The sequence below is a fragment of the Fundulus heteroclitus genome, chromosome 17 (assembly GCF_011125445.2).
Source record: "Fundulus heteroclitus isolate FHET01 chromosome 17, MU-UCD_Fhet_4.1, whole genome shotgun sequence".
Taxonomy (NCBI): Eukaryota; Metazoa; Chordata; class Actinopteri; order Cyprinodontiformes; family Fundulidae; genus Fundulus; species Fundulus heteroclitus.
The window spans coordinates 21,024,161-21,046,369 of record NC_046377.1 but is presented as its reverse complement, the minus strand read 5'-3'; the positions used below and the strand labels follow the sequence as shown (position 1 = coordinate 21,046,369).

The window sequence follows — 22,209 nt, the reverse complement described above, 5'->3', positions numbered from 1 at the left end:
GTTCAGTTTTTGTTGTCTATAAGTTAATGTGTCAATAAATGTTTAAGTTAAAGTCACCAGATTTCTCTAATGAGAAATCTTCCCTTTACTTCCTCCACCTCACTGGAGAAAATCACCAAATAAATCCTCACTTTATCAACCGTATTTGATCTGGAGACGTTGCTATACCTACAATGATCAGCCGTCCAAATGTAATCTCATCACTCCTCTAATCTGACTGTGAAGGGGTTGAAGACGAGAAAACTTGTATTTAAAATTCTCCTGAAAGGAGTTTTATCCACTGGGACTAAAAGCTGTTTAGTTTGTCCAAACAGCCATGAAGGTTTTCCAGGCAGGACTTCAACATAATAAGTCTGGAGCTTTGGTCATTTGTTGGTTGCATTTCAAAAAAATGCACAAAAACGTGCGTTTCACTTGCTGCATGACTCATTTAAGTTCCCTCATATGTGAAAGGCATTAAATCTGAACCTGTTGCTGCACGGCCAACTTCTTCACTCGCACAGTGTGCTTTGGACCCGAGAAATGAGAAAGAATAATACAGAGCGAGGCTGCGGAGAGAAAGCTGTTAAAGCCATCAGAACCAGAGAGGGTCTCTGCTGCTGTCCATTAAAGCTTAAACGTAGAAAGTCTGCTTCAGTTCTTTCTAAACTCCCTCCTCCTCCTCCTCCTTGTTGCTCTTCGCTCTTCACCGAAACCCTCTCAGTCTGCAGCTTTTCAAAGCTGGTGTGCCACAGCAACGAGCTGCAGGTATCCCCGACTCAGCCGTTTTAAAAGAGTGAAAAAGCAATCAAAGGATTGACACAGACGACTCCTGCTGGGAAACAACAAAGTGCTGCTTCGGACCGCGCACAAGCCCACAATAACTGCATTCAGCGCCGTCCAAGAAAAAAAAAAGCGCCGCCTCGGGTGTCGCGGGCTGACCACGGGCCAGCGCTCCGAAGGCAGAGGAGGAAAACGAGGCCGAGGAGACGCGGCTGCCGGGTGTTTGTGATTCCCCTGCAGCTAAAAAAGGACACACGAGCCGTGATTATTATTAATACAGCTATTACCGGCTCTTTAGTTTCTCATTATGGACGACGGCTGGCTGATTGATGAAACCCAGCAGCTCAGAGACGAGTTAAACAGGAGTGAAGGACATCGTGACAAACAGTAAACATCTCCTCTGATGGAAATCTGCCTTTTCTGCACATTTTCACGTTTAAACTTTGCACAACATTGCTGAATTAGTCCCCTGAAAAAATACATTCTGTAACATTCTCACAAAGACTCGCTAACTTTGAGCAACAAATGCTGCAAAAATATGCTGATAAGTACAACGTATCACTCTGTGCTTAAAATATTTAGTTGTAAAAGGTCAGCCTGAGGTCAATTCCAACTCCAGAACGTTAAGTGTTCAAGAGCAAAGATCCAGAAAGTCCTGTCCAACCATTATTCCAAAAAAAGTAAAAACAAAACAACTGGACTTGAAAACAAGTCCAGTTGTTTTGTTTTTACTTTTTTTGGAATGACCATGACCTGGATGACTGAGAATCTTCACCAGCATATGTCCAACCATTAGAACATGCTAAATTAACCATTTATCATTGGCGAACGAGCAGATGGCCATTGATAAAAAGCAAAAATGAGCTGTAGTCACCCCTGAGTGCAGCACAGAAATTGGGTGTGTTGAACCGGGGACTCGTGTAAAAGTTCCAGGACAACAGACCTAGACGACTGGAGTTGTGATTTTGTATTGCCAATGTAATGCAAAACTTGAAGTTAAAGGAAAACCAGAGCTAATTGATTAAGGCGAGCTGAATTCAAACGTTTTCTTTGCAGGAAAAGTTGAGAACAGTGCATAATTTCATGCACTAAAAATCACAACAAACGTCATTGACGTGTGTGGTTGTTAACGTGAGCGTGAATATAAAGTTAAGACAAACTCTGCAGCTACCTGGAAGCAGACGCTAACCAAACGGAGCCTCGAAAGAGAAGGAAATCTGAAAAGAAAAAACGAGGATCAGGGGACAAACCCTTAAAGCAGCAGTTTTATATTCTGCTCAACAGTGAAACAGAAACAGAAAAAAGACACGAGGATTTAGCAGCAGCAGCACCGATACAAAAACAGACGGCTGGCCAGCTTCCCTTCCCCTCTGCTCTGCACCGAAAGCAACGGGGAGCGGCTGAAAGGAAAGGTCCAAAGCTGCTGGCACACTGAGAAAAGGAAAATAGAATAAAAGCACACGAGCATCCATCCATCCATCCACCCACAGTGAACCCAGTAAAACACTGACGACGAGCCTGAAACTATTCAATCACACCAAACACACCACAGCAGCAGTTGGCAGCTGATAAAACTCTGCTCCAAGTCATCAACTTCTCCTTCCAAGTCTGTTACGCCTTCGCAGCCTCCACCCTCCTCTCTCTTCTCGGCACATTCAAACCATCTTGACTCTTTTCCCCTTTCTTTTTTTTTATTATTTCTCTCTTTAATTCTTCTTTTCATCATTACGGTTCCAAATGAACGAGCAGAGAAGACGACGGACCCACGCCGGGTTCCTGGCAGAGTCGGGCGATGTTTGCCGACTCCGGTCCAGCTCGAAGGCCTCCCATTTCACGGGGAGATAAAGTTCTGGGACTCGGCCCAAACACAACAGTCGGCTGGACGCCCACATGCAAACCAGAACTCCTCCAGCTGCAGCAGCAGCGACCCGACTCACTGGTGGAGACAAACTAAAGGGAGGGAACCTGCTCTTTGGTGTCGATGCTTTCAACAGAATGGCGTACCGCGAGCAAGCTATTTTTAGAAACGTAACGTCACGATGACGTCACATCACGTGGTACGCAGTAGGGCAAACGTCGCTGTTTCGCTGTAAAAGAGACATGCGTTACCCTTGGTTTTACTCGTTAAAACGACTGCTTTTTCCAAATCTAAGACCATGTTTTTAAACATTGTTGCTATGGAACGTGCAACAGCGACTCGAGTTACGCTGATCGGCCGCATATGAAGGATGTTTTCTTCAAGACTGCCAAGGAGAAATGTGTGTGCTTGGAACACCGGGGCGGTCGGCCTACACAACAGTTCAACCCGGAAAAAGTTACCAAATTCAAGTACATATGTAGCAAGCATTTTGTTGGAGGAAAGGGCACAACCGAAGAACATCCTGACCCAATTCCAGTGACATCAAGTCAAGGTAAGAGTATTTTGGTGGCCGACATGTTAATAAAGTAGCGCCTGCTACCATGATAGCATATAGGCTATCATGGTAGCAGGCGCTAACATGATAGCCTGCTACCAGGATAACTTACTCAAAAACATTTCAAATAAGACAAAAATTAAACATATACCGATCCCTGGACGGTGATTGCAAACAACAACAACAAAAAAAAAAAAAACGGGCGACGCTGCCATGACCGCCGCGCAGGAAAAAAAACAAAGCTTACCGTTCGATCAACTCGGCCCGTTTTCCAGTCTTTTTAAGCCCTCGACACTCAAGCCATCGTTTGAGCTGAAGTTTGGTGTGTTCTTCGACAGTTCGGCCAGTAATCCGTGCGCCTGGGACATCGTCTTGGGAAAGTTTAATGGCTGTAAAGTCGGTCATATCGCTGTTTCTGTTGCGCGTGTAATAGCTGGTTGCTACGGGCGTTCTCTACCTGTATGCCCTACCTAAGCGGCAAATAGGGGCGTTGCTCTTGAGTCGGTGACGTCACGTGCGCGGTACGCCATTGGGTTTTACTCACAGTCAGAACCCTAAATGAGCCGTTTCTGGTCTGTGATTCCAGTGATTTTACTCCAAAGTTACCTAAAGAACAACGATCTGCAGACATTTTTGTTCTTTTCCATACCTGGCCAGTGGATAACAGAGGCTACGTTCACACTGCAGGCCTTGATGCTCAATTCCGATTTTTTTGTGAAATCGGATTTTTTTTGCGTTGTCCGTTCACATTTCCAAATATATGCGACTTGTATGTGATCTCCTGTGTGAACTGCATTCATACGCCTAAGTAGAGGATTCATACGCGCAGTAGAGGATGCGATGACGTCACACGTAGCAAAGCGTGCTCATTGTTTGCAGGAAGTAAACATGGAGCGTAACGCTGCAGCGTATCTTGCGTTCTTTACGTTATTCTCCAACCGGAGCAGCACATTACCAATGCAATCTTTTTAAGAAGATCGAAAAGGAAGAGAGACAAATTTTAGTGATATGAGCGGCTTTACTGATACGGACTTCATTCATAATTTTTGAATGACAAAGGCAACCTGTATGTGCGTCTGAACGGATCTCTTTAGCACTCTCACGTAAAAACACACATCTTGGGCGGCCATAGCAGCAAATAAACGCGTTGCCGTGGGGCTGTATTTACAACAGGTGCTTATTACCGCACAATAGCCAACCTCTTTGGCATAGCCAGGTCCACCGTTAGTGACGTTTGTCAAGTATCAATGACGTGTAGGTCGGATTAATGCGACCTGGCCATACAGACACAGGTCACATTTGAAAAGATCAGATGCGTATCGGATTCAGGACCACATATCCAAGCGACCTGGGTCGCGTTTCAAAAATCACCCGCTACTACCATCTAATGTAGAACAGATTACTAGATCAATGTGTGCTTCTGTGCTTTTTTGTCTCTCTTGTTGTGTCTCTGTTCTGTCTTCTGTAACCCCAGTCGGTCGAGGCAGATGACCGTTCATACTGAGCCCGGTTCTGCCGGAGGTTTTTCCTTCCCGTTAATGGGTGGTTTTTCTTCCCACTGTCGCTTTATGCTTGCTCAGTATGAGGGATTGCTGCAAAGCCATGGACAATGCAGACGACTCTCCCTGTGGCTCTACGCTTCTCCGGGAGTGAATGCTGCTTGTCGGGACTTTGATGCAATCAACTGGTTTCCTTATATAGGAAATTTTTGACCAATCTGTATAATCTGACCCAGTCTGTATAATATGATTGAATTTGACTTTGTAAAGTGCCTTGAGATGACATGTTTCATGATTTGGCACTATATAAATAAAATTTAATTGAATTGAACTAAATAAATCTATAGAACATCTGTCTCTATTCAAGACTTTTAAAGGCCTTAACATTTTACTTTATTAGACAACCTGGCAGAAACTGATATTTCACCAGGTTGTCTAATTTTGACAGAGAAATAAACTATCTTGACATGGACAGAAAACTGAGAAGTTGTGTTTAACACATGGAAACTGTGGACCTGACAGAAGACGGAGGAAGGAAAGGGCTCACACAGAGACGACGCGCTTTAATACGAGCTGGCAGACCGCGAGCGGACAGAAGCGGATCATAGAAAACCGCACATTCAGATGTGACGAGCATTTAAAATCGGCCGGTCACACTGGGAGGTTTCATTTTGGTCCAGCAAGGGTTTCTGAACGCCTCTGGCCTCTTATCTGAACTGGAAGTGCTGATAAATGACTTCACTGATCCAAAATTTAAACTCACGCATGAATTTAAAAAGAAAACTGTGCCGATTCTCTGCTGGATGAGGAAACCCCTTGAAATAATTTAGATTCAGAAGAAGAAAAAAAAAAGAGTCAGAAATGGCAGACACATATGAGAATAAAATTAATCTGTATAAACCAGCTTATAGGAGCTCACAGCACCAGGCCAACATTATTCATGCTCCTTAAACCTCTTCATATTTTGTCCCGGTACAACAATAAGCTTCTGTGTATTTTATTGGCTTTTTATGTGACCAACCAACACAAAGTATTGTGAAAGATGTAAAGTAGAAGAAAATCTCTGTTGCTTTATATTAAACCTGAGTTGGTACTTCTCAGAACCACCTTTCTGTGTAGGTCTTTGGGGTTTGTCTCCATCAGGTTTAAACATTTGTCCTCATTCTTCTGTGAAAAACAGCTCAAGCTTAGTTAGACTTGGTGCAGAGCATCCTCGTTAATTAGGGCTTGCAGCAGCACATTTACTTAATTTAGTTCTGGACTTTGACTAGGACGTTCACAGCAAATCTCAACTCCCATAGAGCCTCCAACAGAGTTTTTTATTTTCTGGTGTTATCTTGTGTTAACTTAACCTGACAACAGCCAGATGCATGTATCGCTCCGCCTAGCTTCACTCACATACATCTGGGACATCACTCATTGAAAATGATTTCCCCAACCAAATTTTTGGTCTGGCCAATCAGGACACAGGGCGGGTGTTTCATGGATGTGACGTAGTGGAGAAGTGACCGTGAGACTGTTTTGATTCAGACAACAATGGCGGCTCGCATCGAGGAAGCAAGCGTTAACATTGATGCTGCTATTTCTTCTGTGTTGTCCAATCTACCTAATATTGTTTCATTAAAAGAACATCAGAGAACGGCTCTGAAGGCTTTTGTTGGTGGAAACCATGTTTTCGCCCTTCTCCCCACCGGATTTGGCAAATTTTGTTTTCCGGGGCGCGTACGCGGACGCGCAACGCGGACGCGCAACGCGCACGCGCCCCGGAGCGGTTAGCGCGAACCATATTGGGAGGCCTTAAGTCCTCAACTCGGTCGGCCCGGGATCGACTTCGACCCGCGGCGCTTTGCCGCCTGTCTTCCCCCTCTTCCTGTCAGCTCACTGTCAATAAAATGTGTGCCACTCGCGGAAGGGGGGGGGGTATCCATGTGTTTTTTCCCTGCCATTCACGCACGCGCGAAAGCAACAACAACAAACCGCGTGTTAGCGCTGCGGGAAACTAGAGCCGCAAACACATAAAAAAAAAAAAAAAATGTTTTTTTTTTTTTTTTTTTCCTGCGTAGCTCTCATCAGCGTCACGGGTTAGCTTCGGTGTGAGTGGTTGAAATAGCACGTCGATAAAGATGACAGACAAGTGGCTTATCCAATCATATGCAAGGATTTTTGATAAGGCCAAGCCTTCAATAAAGGCAATGCCTATGGAGAGGTCCCAGATGTATGTGAGTGGAGCTAGGCGGAGCGAGACATGCATCTGGCTGTTGTCAGGTTAGTGTTAACTGGCATTGAGAAAAATACCCAGCATGACGCTGCCACCACCATGTGTTAATGTGGTCTCATTTTATAACCTTACTTTTGCTCTTTATGAATCTGTTTGTTCACCAACGTTCTCCAACAACCGCCTGATACCGTCACAAAACAGCTACGTCCATAATACCGCTTACTAATCAGGCAGCTTTTAAATCTTTCCACAACATAATTCAACATAATTCTGCAACACTTTGAGTTAGACGGTCACATAAAGTCCCAATAAAAAAAACACACAGGAGTAAAAAACAAAACAAAAACAAACTTCAAGCGGCATGAACACTTTTGCAATTCAGCAAAGATAAGGAGAAAGTTCACAAGCACAGAACAGTGCGCTGTGTCTGAATAATTGCTTCATATTTGCATGGAGTGTTTAGACAAGAGGTTCCAGAGTATTAGCAAGACTTCATGCCTTATAAGCAGCCTGGAGCCTGAAATTAACCTCTGAACTGGCAACATTTGCAGAAAACCACAAAGATGCAGCCGAACAAAGCGGCTATTTTAAATGTCAGAAAGCCAACACGCCCGGTTAGGCAACAATGGCGAGAGGAGGTTAACAAAGGCCATCACTATTACAGATTCCACAAAGATGGAAATTAGGTCGGTATAGCTAAAGGATTTCAAAATAAAAGCCTTCTTACCTGATCAGAGTAGCCGGTTTCCCGAAGACATCAATCTCCTCGGTCTCCTGAAAGAGACACAGACACCGCTGTAAGGAAACGAGACAGAAGCATTGAGGGAAAGCGGGAGTCATCTGATACGCGTCTGAACCTGGAGGACAAACATGGCGGACCGAGGAGGCTCACAGGTCAGCGACAGGTGAAGTGTTTGTTACCGATCAGCCCAAAGAGGATCGCAGCCAGCTCGCCTGAGGAGCTCTGGACCAAAGATCAGAGTTTATCTGCTTCTGATAACCTCCAACTGCATTTTTTTCTGGTCCAGCACATTATTTACAGCTGAAAAAAGGTACACTGACAGCACAACCAGCACATCCTTTATCAGGTTTTATAACTGAATCACTCAATATCCATAAAAAAAACTAAAAAAAAACAGTAACGCTTTGATTCACACCATCAATCTAATTACAGACTGATTGCTCTGAAGGAGAGCAGATGCTCTTGAAGACGTGTCTGCGGTGGCGATCTTCATCGCTCCTCATCTAAATGGGCTCAGAAGCAGGAGGCTGCTGCTGAGACAGCGCTTTTCTGGACCATCGAGCTCCGAGTTTCAGGATGCCCAGGAGGGTCCACTGAGCGCCAAGAGCAGAATAAAGAATAAAATACGGCAGAACTTAGCAGCTGTTATGCTGACAAGGACTTTTCTTTAAAACTAATAACGGCAAACGCTCAAATGATCCATTTTCCATCCTTCCACCAGTGAAATCCACCTGAAACACTGTGCCTACAGTGAAACATGGTGGTGGCAGCATCATGCTGGGGGCAGGAGTAACTAAATCCAGGATACAGCCAACTTATCACAACTTTACATAAGAACTAAATGCATAATTTTCCTTTTATTTCACAATTATGCGCCACTTAGTGTTGATATGTCAGATAAAATCTAAACCAAGCTGTCTGCGGTCGTCTTTGATGAGATTTTCCAGCAGCACTGAGAACACTGGGAATATTCGCTCTTAGTGTGAAGAGAAACTATAAAAAGGAGGAAATGATAGGCCAGGACTTTTTATTCTTTAATCAAAACAACAACAGTGTTTCTGAGGTGGCATCTGTGTGTTCTGGATCTACTCAAAGGCTCTTCCGCCACAAATCAAGTCAGCCTCCCAGCTAAACGCCTTTGTGTCACACCGTAGCTAGGCTTACAATCACAAACGTAATTATTTCTCATAATTAATTCAAACAAACCACCAGAAATGTTGCATTATCTTTCAAAAGGGGGAAGCGTGTTACAGTCTGGAATAATGGTGAAACGCTGGAGCGATGCCTGGCTTTAAACGCAGCCTTTCATCAGCTAAAACTAATAACGGCAAACGCTCAAATGATCCATTTTCCATCCTACAACCAGTGTTTTATCTGTGAAATCCACCTGAAACACTGTGCCTACAGTGAAACATGGTGGTGGCAGCATCATGCTGGGGGCAGGAGTAACTAAATCCAGGATACAGCCCACTTATCACAACTTTACATAAGAACTAAATGCATAATTTTCCTTCTATTTCACAATTATGCGCCACTTAGTGTTGATCTGTCAGATAAAATCTAAACCAAGCTGTCTGCGGTCGTCTTTAATGAGATTTTACAGCAGCACTGAGAACACTGGGAATATTCGCTCTTAGTGTGAAGAGAAACTATAAAAAGGCAGAAATGATAGGCCAGGACTTTTTATTCTTTAATCAAAACAACAACAGTGTTTGTGAGGTGGCATCTGTGTGTTCTGGATCTACTCAAAGGCTCTTCTGCCACAAATCAAGTCAGCCTCCCAGTTAAACGCCTTTGTGTCACACCGTAGCCCAGGCTTACAATCACAAACGTAATTATTTCTCATAATTAATTCAAACAAACCACCAGAAATGTTGCATTATCTTTCAAAAGGAGGAAGCGTGTTACAGTCTGGAATAATGGTGAAACGCTGGAGCGGTGCCTGGCTTTAAACGCAGCCTTTCATCAGCTAAAACTAATAACGGCAAACGCTCAAATGATCCATTATCCATCCTTCCACCAGTGAAATATCTGTGAAATCCACCTGAAAACACTGTGCCTACAGTGAAACATGGTGGTGGCAGCATCATGCTGGGGGCAGGAGTTAGAAGGAAGTTGGATGAAACTAAATGCAGGATACAGCCCACTTATCACAACTTTACATAAGAACTAAATGCATAATTTTCCTTCTATTTCACAATTATGCGCCACTTACTGTTGATCTGTCAGATAAAATCTAAACCAAGCTGTCTGCGGTCGCCTTTAATGAGAAAACTGGGAATATTCGCTCTTAGTGTGAAAAGAAACTATAAAAAGGAAGAAATTATGACTTTTTATTCTTTAATCAAAACAACAACAGTGTTTCTGAGGTGGCATCTGTGTGTTCTGGATCTACTCAAAGGCTCTTCCACCACAAATCAAGTCAGCCTCCCAGCTAAACGCCTTTGTGTCACACCGTAGCCCAGGCTTACAATCACAAACGTAATTATTTCACATAATTAATTCAAACAAACCACCAGAAATGTTGCATTATCTTTCAAAAGGAGGAAGCGTGTTACAGTCTGGAGAATAATGGTGAAACGCTGGAGCGGTGCCTGGCTTTAAACGCAGCCTTTCATCAGCGAATACACGACACTAAAGGCATTTTAATGTGAAACAAGAAGAGAGCGTCTGCCTCTCCTCTGCTAACGATAACAGGACTGCTGTGCTCGACAGCATAAGGGAGCGCTTTTAAAGAAAAAGACAGAGGGGAGGAAAAAAAAAAATAAATCTATCTGCAAATGAGACCCGGACAGCAAACAGCAGCGAGGCGAGTGTGTAATCAGGGAATAAACCCTGAGTTCACAGGTATCTCTGTTCTCTGATGGAGACATGGAGGACGCTGCTCCACTCCTCCAGAACCGACGGCGCCCACGCCGCCTCTCGCTCCTCTGACACCAGCAGCCGCTCTGTGTGTGTGTGTGTGCGGTGAAGTTGGCTTGGCAGCACTTCTAACAACGCCGAGGCCCTCGATGCTACCCAGCAGAACAGGCCGGTCTATCTCAAAGAACCATATGCTTCTGGATCGCAGAGCCGGGCCGTCCATATGTTCTGATCCAAACATCCAGATGGCGAAGCATCAGTCGGCGTGTTTCTCCTTCCATCATCTCAAAGTACCTGGGAACGGTTCTGGCAGCCACATCAGCTGGGATTGAGGGATAGCGGGCGGTTGTTAATCAGAACGATTCGACTCTGAAACACTTTAAGGACGACGCAGCTAAAAAAAAAAAACCATTTGGTTCTTTTTGTTTACATTTTATTTCTATTGTTAGTTTAGATCAGTTGTTGTGAAACTAGGACTGTGTGATAATTCAATAACAATACATATCGATGATAGAGAAAACGGTCAATAAAAAGTTTTCCTTCCTTTTACATTCCAGCCTATCATGTAGGTTAATATTACAGTCGTTACATCTTCCCAACCAATCACAACGCAGACCCAGAAATCTAGCTCCGCCCCCTTCAAAGAGTTCAGAGAGCATGTTTTTTTTTCTTTTTTTTAAAAAACTTGCAGTTTTGGTAAAAAGTTGGTTGAATAAAGGGTTGAGATTGAATTCATTGTGTGTTCTATATCTAAAACGGCATAAAATGACCAGGGCTGCATTTACAATATGTTTTGAATTAGCTGATAATTATCAATATGATTTCTATTTTATTGATATGCATTTTTTTTATATCGTCCAGCCCTATGTGAAACCTTTCAGGACACACCAAAGGTTCCTACAGGTTTCTCTTATAGTGATATTCAAAGCCTCTGCAGCACCAGACGGAGAATCCCCGGCCCAAGTTGGTTCTGTTTGCAGAATAAATACAAACGTTCTGCAGAGACTGCATGGATACATGGATGATGGATATAAAACAACCCAGCAGGACGAAAAGTAACCAGATGCTTGGATGGACACACTTATGGGCGGAGGGGTGCCTGTATGGATGGATGGGTGGACGAATAGACAGCCGGATGAAAGGATGGATGCAGGGCAGAAAGATGCATGGCTACAGATGGCTGGACACCAACACATAGACTGGAAGACCCAATCAGATCCAGGGGCCTGAACCAGGGATAAACAATATATGTCGGCATTAATATCGGTACTGGCCGATCGCTCCGATACGTGAAACTGGACCGATATTAATGACCCGTGTTCACTTCCATCTTGGTGCCGTTTGTGTCCGGTGTGGCTATTTTTAAATAACATAATAAATATAGTCAGTAAATTTAACAATACTAATATTGGACATCGATATCGGCCCATATGCTGTATCCTTTCCCTGGCTTGAACATGTGTTGAGTACAACTGGAATGCACACTTTTGACCAATATGGTAGAGCTGCACGATCAGAGTATCGGATCGGATATCGGCTCCGATATTGACTAGTTAGCTGGATCGAATATCGGATGATTGATGGCGATTCAGCATTCCGATCCAATAATTTATTTTCTTTACTAATATACACAGCAATACAGTTACGGCAATCTAGCGATGAGCACACACAGAGCAACATGGAGCAGTGCCAGACTGAGCCAAGTCTGCCATTTGGAAATATTTCAGACTTGATACGCCAACATGTCCGACTACAACATGCGATATCTGCAATGCGTAAGTTGTGAGGGGGTGATAAAGTTGGTAAATTCAACACCACAAACTTAAATAAGCATCTCCAAAAGCACCGTGCTAAAGAACTTTTTTTTTAACAATGTTAATTTCAAGCCTGATAACTTCACTCACATGGCAACATTGCAAAAATTGATCTAAAAATAAGTAAAATGTTCTTAAAATTAATGTATTTATCCTTGATTTGAGCAGGTAAATAAGATTATCTGCCAATGGAATGAGTGTTTTGACCCCTAAAATAAGATAATTAGACATCCTGCACTTGAAATAAGATGATTGAAATGAATTGTTCCTTTTTTAAGTGCAAAAATCTAATTCCATTGGCAAATCACCTTATTTACCTGCTCAAATCAAGGACAAATACACTCATTTTAAGAACATTTTACTTATTTTTAGATCCATTTTTGCAGTGAAGGTACACGGTTTATTCATTGAACAGTAATATTGGATCGGTATCGGCTGATACACTTAGAAAATGTATCGGATTGGAAAAAACTGGATCGGTGCATCTCTAGAAAACAGCATGAAGTTCACAGTTTTACCTTTAATAAACCCATAAATTAAAACAGTCAGATAGCTGGGAGAAAATTCTCTAATATTAAACACAAGAAGGCACAATGTGGTGATGTTTGTTATCCTGAAATAAAATAAAAGTTGTGATTTAAAGAAACTTCTGGGTTTCAGTCTAAAACATGAAGATATATGGAAAAATATAAGGAAGGAAGGAAGAAAATATCTGGACTGTTTTCCATGAGTTTTATTAACCTTTCAGGAGGCTGTTGAGCATCCTGCGCCAATATCCCCCCCCCCCCACCTCCGTCACTTACAGCCGGCGTTCAGTGTGAATCACCATGACCTACTGGGTGGTGGCATGAGCAGCAAGCAGAAACCTTTATTTCAATAATCATTCTTTGTTCCAAAAGGTTTTCTAGATAACGTCAATGTACTACTGTAGCAGGATAAAGGACTGGCGCAAAAGTCTTGTTCCTGTGTTCCTTTATTATTATAATCTCTAAAAGAAGGTAACGCTCCATAGGTCTCCAGGTCTTCTAAGTGTTTTAGGCTTAAAAAATAATTCCTCGTCGTTTTGTAAAGCGTATTAACATGTTAAGTTACTCAGGTGCAGGTTTAGGGAAGATGATCAGAAAGCCTTTAAACCTTCTATGGAAGACCCCTTTAAAGCAACAGGAGAACATATGGCTCATTGAAAGTGCTTTAAATGTTTTGCAAAGTCGCACCAATCCAGATCAGCGATTTTAGACACACATGTAACAGAAATTAAAAATTTGGTTGCCTTGGTGCACCAAATATCTACAACCAAATATGTTCGCACTCATGGATGACCATCCAGACCAGAACCTAGCAAGAAAAATGTCCCATCAAACCGATCCTTTCAGTGAGAAACCACATAAATATCCAGCAGAGCCTTAAGTATAACCAATCTGCCCCTCCCCTACATGTTTCTGACCTCTGCTAAATGTTTCCCACATCTACAAGAAAGACTAAACTCAGCTGTATGTGAATATTTCTATTGAGAAAGAACACAGACGACCATGGAGAGAAGGCAACACTATCGATAGCTGATCCAACAGCTACCCAAGCCCAGAGTCTGACCAACGTTATCCTTACGATACTCTATAATGAGTGGAACAGCTTTCTGCTGTGGAAGGATTAATGTCCTGCAAGGATGTAAAGGTTTTCAAATCAAACGGCAGTTAATCTTACCTAGGATTACCTAGGACAAGGACGTTTTCTAGCTACACAGACACTCCCGCGTGAAAAAAACATGGCTGACAAGCAAACATTCCTAGTGATGGAGATTTGTCATTATGATAAACAAAAATCAACTTCTATTAAAAATGACCTATTATGCTTCCTTTTAAACATTTTGGAAAGCTCCATGAGCTATATAAAACATGTTCATTAGGTGCAAAGAAATCCTTCTCGCATAATGAGATTTCACATCCCCAGCTTCGCCTATTTTGAGCTCCTTTCAGAATGAGCAGTTTTTAGGGCTCTGTCAATTTTATGCAAATAAGATGTGACTGGCCGCACCCCCCAACTCACACTTTATATGCGTGCAATGTGAGGCAAACAAATGCACAATGGTAGAACCGTACATATCTGACCTCCGAGTCAAACCCAGAAGCCCGAGAAGTGGAGCTTTCTGCACAACCAGCAAAGACGCAGCAACACTTTCTGAATCTTAAGTCAGTAGACATTCCTGCAGGGCCGCCTTAGAGAGACTTCCAGAGCTATGCTGAAAGCCACATTTCTGCAGTGTTAAAACTATCCTGTCTACCTTCTCTAGAAACATCTGTCGGTGAGTGTTGGTTTGTGTAAAACACTTTTAAGAGACATTTCGGTTGTTTTACGTCAGAAGAACTTGAAAAACAAAAGAAAAAAACAAGCTGGGATTATCTATGCAAATTAGCATCATGCTAATCGTCAGTTGTCTGTCTTTCACCTGTAATTAAATGCAAAGCACATATATGCTGATTTTTTTGGCATTTATCAGTGCCAATGTTAAGGTGTGTATGTGATTTATTTCAATAATAATTATAAATTCAATGTAAGATGTGATATAAAGGTTGTGTTAAATTTTTGTATGTTACAGTTTTACTTCGCTGTGATTGCTAAGTAAGGGGCGGTGCTCGCCGATTGTGATGTAATAATCAGGGAGTTTTTCAAACAGCTTGTCTTACAGAGACCACAAAACATTTATTTATTGGCCAAAAACAGCTCGATGTTTGTTTTGTGCTACAAAAATGTGCAAAAATATAATTTTCTTAACAGATTACCTTTAAAGGCTGGATTTTAACAAATTTGTCAGTGCAAGATAATGCTACTGCAATTAATGATTAATTTATTTTAAGGCTTTTTGTACATTGTGGCCGGTGCTGGACTTGGTCCACAAACGCAAACCCCCTCCCTACAGAACTACAATGTTTATTGAATATTTTAAATATCAATTTTGCTTTCCTATATCTCAGGATTTGTGACTTTGTGTTAAACCTTAAATAAAGACAATTGATTTTCACCTCCCTTTTTCTTAGAATAAGTGACTCAACTGTCAATATGAATGGAAATTAGGGCTGGGCGATATGGATTAAAAAATAAATCTCCGATTTTATCATACCAAATCCGATTAATCGATTTTTTTCCTCCTTTTTGTTTCATAAAAAGAAATTAAAGAAATTATTTCAAAACCTTGCATTTATGTCAACCATTTCGTCAGGGAGTTGACCTGGATTCAAAGTGCAACTAAAAACAAGCTGTGAAACATGTTTGTAAAACAAGATGGTAGCCGGGCCATTATAAACAATGAAAATATAACAAAACATTTGCTGCTAGTGGTATTACACATTGAGCTAAGAACAGGCTTCACTGCACTTGTGAACTTCAAACTAAGTTAAAAAAAAGTAAATAAGTAAATGAAGTACCTCGTATTATGGTAAAAAAAAAAGTTTCCACTTAACAATATTTTGACAATACATTTGCCTAAACATATATTCAGCATCACATGCTGTTCTCTTCATGGAAACCCAATGAGTGTATTGGCAAAATAAAATCCAGATTTTCCAAAAATGAAATCTTAAAGAATTGTAAATTCGAATTAATCGATTAAATCGATTTATCGCCCAGCCCTAATGGAAATGTGACTTTAAAATGTAATACTGAAGGAGTTGTAAGAAATCTGGGCGCTCCTTACAGAACCTTTGGCTCATCAAAGAAACCGGTGCTAAAAGTGAGAGTATTAGTGGCCGTATCCGGAGGTGGCACATTTTCCTTCCTTTCCTTCGGCTCTCAGCTTTACACAAACGAGGCAGACGGAAGACAGACTCCCTCAGCAGGTCCAGATTGTTGGCAGGGACGCCCTCTGCTCGCCGTCTGACCCCGATGCCAGGAAAAAAAAAAAACACACACTGCCTCTGTTTCACACACAAACACACACCACGGGTCAAGAGGCATATGCCAAGAAAGACAATCCAAACAGCAGCAGCAGCATTAACACCCAGAGCATGCTTCACGTCTGCCCAGAAATCAGAGGCCAACCTGAGGAGCAGAGAAGGAGCCAAAAAAAAAAAAAAAACCTCTGAGGCATCAGCAGAGAAACAACCAGGGCTGCAGATGTTCTTCACATGGACTCAAACACTCAACAATCTACAAAAGATGAAGACTGCAAAGTGTGAGCTTAAAAACAGCAAACGAGCAGCTCTGAGAGGAGAAGGATAATGGATGTTTGGTCTGTGTAAACGCTGGAATCATCTGCATAAGTCCCTCTTAAACACAGCACTTGAAAATGTGTAAGTGATTAAGTAAATGTGAGCGTGCACTGAGGGTTGTTTGTGTGGGATTTTTTAACAATTAGGACAGGAAACTGAGGCACTGGAGCTTTGGGTTCCCCTCTGGAATTAAGTCAAGAAAAAAAAAAAAAAAAAAAAAATCCCACACTATCCGACGGCTCAATCTCAGCTGCAAAACATCACAAACACACAAGAAATATGCTAAAGTTAAACAACACACCCTCAACTTCCTCTTGACCCATTTCCCAAACACCAAACAGCATTTCATCCCCTCTTCTCATCCCTCAATCGTTCCCTCCCATCTCCTCATCCGCTGGCAGGGCTGTTGACCCAACCACCGCTGCTCCGTGTCATCAGATCAGAGGACGGACGGACACACAGCTAATCAGGCTGTTTATGAGGCCGAAGGAATGCAGGGCAGAGTCCTCCTCTGGGGCTTCTGCTCTGTGTGACAATCTGCTGCTCAGACTCGGGGTTCAGGAGGGCAAATGATCAGATTTTTATTTCAAAGATTTACCACAGTATGTTGTTCATTTGTTTTTGTTTTGTTTTTCTTCACACTGTATCAAGATTTAACTTGAGTTTTATTCATGGCAGCAAAGGAAATAAAAACAAAGAGACAATAATAAGTTGGACTTGCCAAAGCTTTTTTGGGGGGGAAATGATTTTATGCACAATCAAGGAGTTTGACTTCAGTGACATTGTCTGGACATTAGCTACAAATATATAAAAAGAGTTTGTTTGTTTGTCTTTGGTTGCGAGTATGTGAGTGCAAATCTACTCATTTTTTTATTGTTTTGATCAGCGACAGGGCAAATGTTGCTACCGTATATTTCAGACCATTAGCCACACCGGATTATAAGGCGAACTATGATTTAATGTGTCTAAGGCGCACTAAATATCCTTCCCCAATGTGTAATATCCCACAACTCTCCCGAAAAGGAGAGCTATCAGTCTCTGTCAGGAGGACAGAGTAGCTGGACTACACTGCCCTGTTTCCAACATAAGGCCAAAATAAACTTTTATATTGAATTAACTTACTAGGTTTATTGTTGCTAGTTTGTACTCCGAGCTGCCTTACATGAATGCACTTCTAGTTTAGACATTACAGTCAGGCAGTCTGGTAGACAGCTCAGGGGTCCTTTCAGGTAGTGACGCATTGTACCGTAATACTCTGAATATCCATTGAGCGGAGCGGCTTTGTTGCCATCCATTGTCATACTTACACATTTTAACAGATTTTCGAGCGCATTGTACCACGTAAAATCTGTCAGTAATTACAACGGTAACCATTTATAAGGCGCACCGTCAATTTTTAAGTATTTTAAGTGTTCCTTTTAGTCCGAAAAATATGGTGTAGGGTAAAACATTTTGGGTGGTCAGCATGACTAGAAAAGCGTAATATATATATAAAATTCAGTCCACGTACCATTTATTTCCATCAAAATGGTATTGCATGTGAGAAAACTACTGCTGAGAACATTGCAGTTTTCTGGATCATCAACAATCCAAGGCGACGGGTTCAGCTTGAAAGAAGAAGCTTCAAGACATCCTATAGAGTCCAACAAGAACCAGGACCTTATAAAAAAAGGGATTAGCACCAGTACAGAGCACTAGGCAACAGAGAAACCACTTCTGTCCAAGAAAACCTTCAAGGACAGACTGAACAAAGATCGACAGCAAACACTGGGGCCTGTTTGGGGCTAACAGTGAAGCGTCCTGATCCAGTCCATGTGTGGGGTTGCTTCTCCCCAAAGGTGCGGGTCTCCTCCCAGTTCTTCCAACAATAAAGAGGTCTTTCCAAAGCAACTTGTTGTAACAAACCAGGAACAACTTGCTGATGATCTCTGGGTTTTGTTGATGGAACACCATCTCAGAAGATGAAGAAGAGATGATCAAGTGATATAAATATCTGAACACTGATATTTTAGTTCTGTGGTCAAGAAACCACCAATCTGAACCCAACTGAGAACCTGTGGTCAGTTCTACAACAGAGATGGCAACTCGAGCACTGCAAAAAGGGAACTAAAAATAAGTAAAAATTTCTTGAAATGTGTGTATTTGTCCTTGATTTGAGCAGGGAAATAAGATGATCTGCCAATGAAATGAGTATTTTGACCCCTAAAATAGGATAATTTGATAAACTGCACTTGAAATAAGATGACGGAGATGAGTTGTTCCTATTTTAAGTGCAAAAATCTTATTATATTGACAAACCATCTTATCTACCTGCTCAAATCAAGGACAGACACACTGATTGTAAAAAAATCTTGCTTATTTTTAGTTCAGTTTTTGCAGTGAGGTTGATACTCAGAACCGAATCGCACATAAGACGCCAAAAAACAACAACAAACAAAAAAAACAACTTAGACTTATAACCTAAAGACTTGACTTGGACTCATGGACTGAGACTTGAGTCTTGGTTCCATTTTTTATCTCCTGTAATGAAGAGTGAAAGGAAAGGGTCTAAAGCTTGGAACTCCTCACTACTCCACACATTTTGAACCGAGAAAGCTTTCTGGATGGAGAATGAAACGTCTTCAGCTTCAGAATTGAAGTCCAGTTGTTTTATTTTTAACCTTTTTTTTTGGATTGATCATGACCTGGAGGACTAAGAATCTTCACCAACAAATTACCATATGAAGACAGGGATAAACAGCTGTTAACTTGGACAAGAAAAGCTGAAATACACCAATAACAGGTCCCTATTATTTTTCTAACATAAATGCCCATTTATATTTCTAATTGGATACATATTTTGATCATTCTCTAGATATAAAGCAGCTTTGAGAAGATTTTTGGAGGATAAAATTAATTTTAAACAATTAAGAGATAACTTGATGAATATTAAAAGATTGAAAGATAATAAAACGGTACAGGTTTAGATTCCTTTGGCCCAAGAAGAGAAACAGAAGCCAGAAGTTGTTTGCTTACACCGACTGCAAGAACTCTGTTGTAAAATTGTTTTAGAATATGGAGATAATATCCGCATTTATTATATTACTATTATATTACATCTGGAGTTTCAGAGAGTTTTTGTGTTCTTCCAAAAATAACAGCAATGACCAAACATGGAGAAGACGGGATGAGGAGGTGGAAAGCTGGAAACGATGGAGATAAAAGATGGAAACCAGTCGACCGGAGCTGCAGCCGTTTATTAACCTTCTGACTGTTGAATCTGGCTCTATCGGTGCGTTCTGATCACGGCCGCCGAGGCAACCCGGCCACAAAATGATGTGGAAACTAAACGGATCCGCGCTGGTGGAAGAATCTGAGTGTTTACAGTGGTTTGGAGAGAGCTAAAGTTAGAGATATAAAAAAAAGAAAAAATAAACAGTTTCAGAGAAATCCGAGGTTCAAAGAGAAAAGAAGGCAGACGGGTCCTAAAATAAAAACTGAAAATCTGCCCGTTTCACATGGACTCGACTCCAAACGTTCATGCCTCAACCTCAGCAACACCGAACAACTTTAATCTAGACAAAAGTACCAGAATGGTCATCCCGAAAGTCCACGGTGAGTATTATTCAATTAACAGATAATCCTAGGTTTAAAAAGTATAACCAATGGAATATATGGGTTTATAAATATATAATTCAGGATGATAAGCTCGTCCATGGCAGCACAGTGGGGAACTTTTACATTCAAGCCACCTGATTCTGCTTAAAGTGAAAAGTAGAGATTCTCCAATACAGGATCTTTTGGTTCTGATTCAAATTCAGATATCTGCCATTGCAGATATTTTCCAATCCAGAGCATTGTATTCCTTTTTGTTCTGGTGTTGTATCACCAAATATGACTTCCTCGCTGCAAAAACAGAACTAAAAATAAGTAAAATGTTCTAAAAATGTGTGTATTTCTTCTTGATTTGAGCAGGTAAATAAGATGGTTTGCAAATAGAATAAGATTTTTGCACTTAAAATAGGAACAATTCATCTCCATCATTTTATTTGAAGTGCATTATATCTAATTATCTTATTTTAGGGGTCAAAATACTCATTCCATTGGCAGATAATCTTACAAATTTAGGACAAAAACACAAATTTTAAGAACATTTCACTTACTTTTAGATCAGTTTTTGCAGTGCTCAAAATGATCCCTTTATGATTATGTTGACATTTTGTTTCAAAGCCACAAAGAAGAAGCTGAGAAGAAGGGTGGTTTGAGGTAACAATAGACTTTAGAAGCTGGAAATATTTGTTTGTCAACCCAACTAGATTTAAAATGTAGGAGTTTTACTATGTTAGCAAAACCAAGTGAAAAACTAGCTGTTACCCTTGTTAGCAACACGAACTGAAACAGCAACCGTAGTGTTCAGATCTGCAGAGAGACTATAAATCCAAGAATATCGTCCGTATCGGGTCCGATAACTACAGTGGATTGGATTGGCCTCATCCCTAAGGTTAAGCAGTTTTATTTACAACATATAAAATATGTCCAGGTCCTGTCTGAAGTCCTGGTTCGGCTGAATTTGGTTGTGACAAAGCAAAGTTTGGATAAAAGTGATTGAAGAATGCCTCTGGGGTAAACAGATACGAAAACGGGCAGTTTTTAAATATAGTGACTTAAAAAGTGGAAAAACTTCCTACTGATGGTGCAAAAGAGACATCTCGATTAAATTTTTTCTCCAATTTATCTTCAACTTTCCTCTTGACTAAATCTACAAAAAGCCAAAAAGTTTGTCTGCTTAAACAGTATTTTGTGATCACTGTTAAAAAGCATTTGGTTCGAGGGCTCAAGCAGAGAAGTTTGGGTGTTTTCTTCTGGATGGAGGGGATAGTCAACTCTGGGCTTTGCCAGCAGTCATGAGGGCCGTCCTCTGGTCTGTTATGGTGACGAAGGACCTGCTCCATCTATGACCATCAGTCATACCAAGGGACTTAGATCATGGCTAGGGATCCTGCAGACAAGCAGCTGAAAGGAGTTTCCATTATTGCGTGGTTGAGCCTTATAGATGAGTTGAGAATATATGTCACAAGTTAGTTTTGGCCCCTAATCAGGGTGGCTCTTCCAGGACCACCCCACTGAGGGCAAACCCAGAACATGCTGGAGGGACTATGGGTCACTTATGGTCTTGGAATGCCAGGAGATCCCCCAGGTTGAGCTAAAAAAAGATGTCTGGACTTCCTGTGGTGCCTTTTAACTTCATGATAAATGAAGAAAAGATTTTCAGAGAAAACACAGAGATTCAGAGAGCTTTGTGTTGTTCTGCTCTTCTGTTACGAGGATCTGTGATCTATTACATGTGGTTCTTTAGAAAGAGCCAGCAGCTATTGGAAGGAGAAGTGGTTATAGGAGAAAGGTGGGAGCAAACACATCTGGTTCTACTCAACATGACTGAGATTCCTCAGAGACAGGGGGAGTAGAAGCAAGCATGCTGGTCTCTCACCATCGGCCTGTCAGTTCCCAAAGACGGATCAGAAACAAAACTACGTTTTAGAAAGTCTGATGAAACCAAAGGGCGTTTCAGACTCTGTGGTCTTAAATTACAATGACTTCAGTCAATGAAAATCTTCTTTTCCACATCTGTATTTCTGAGTTTTGGAGTGAAAAGTATTTCAGATCCTATTAGCTCTGCCGTGGTACGTCTGTAGCTCAGCTTTAGATTTTCAGGACAA

General features: G+C 41.5%; 1 protein-coding gene across 3 annotated transcripts in view; it reads right to left on the bottom strand.

Moving 5' to 3' along the window:
- LOC105937131 (plexin-B2) overlaps positions 1 to 22,209 on the bottom strand; it is a 239,638-nt gene that overhangs the window by 149,545 nt on the left and 67,884 nt on the right. For all 3 annotated transcript variants that reach the window (XM_021324427.2, XM_012878283.3, XM_021324428.2), the window contains one exon: positions 7,621 to 7,667. The gene's annotated coding sequence lies outside the window, so the exon portion shown is untranslated. The remainder of the gene's footprint in view (positions 1 to 7,620; positions 7,668 to 22,209) is intronic.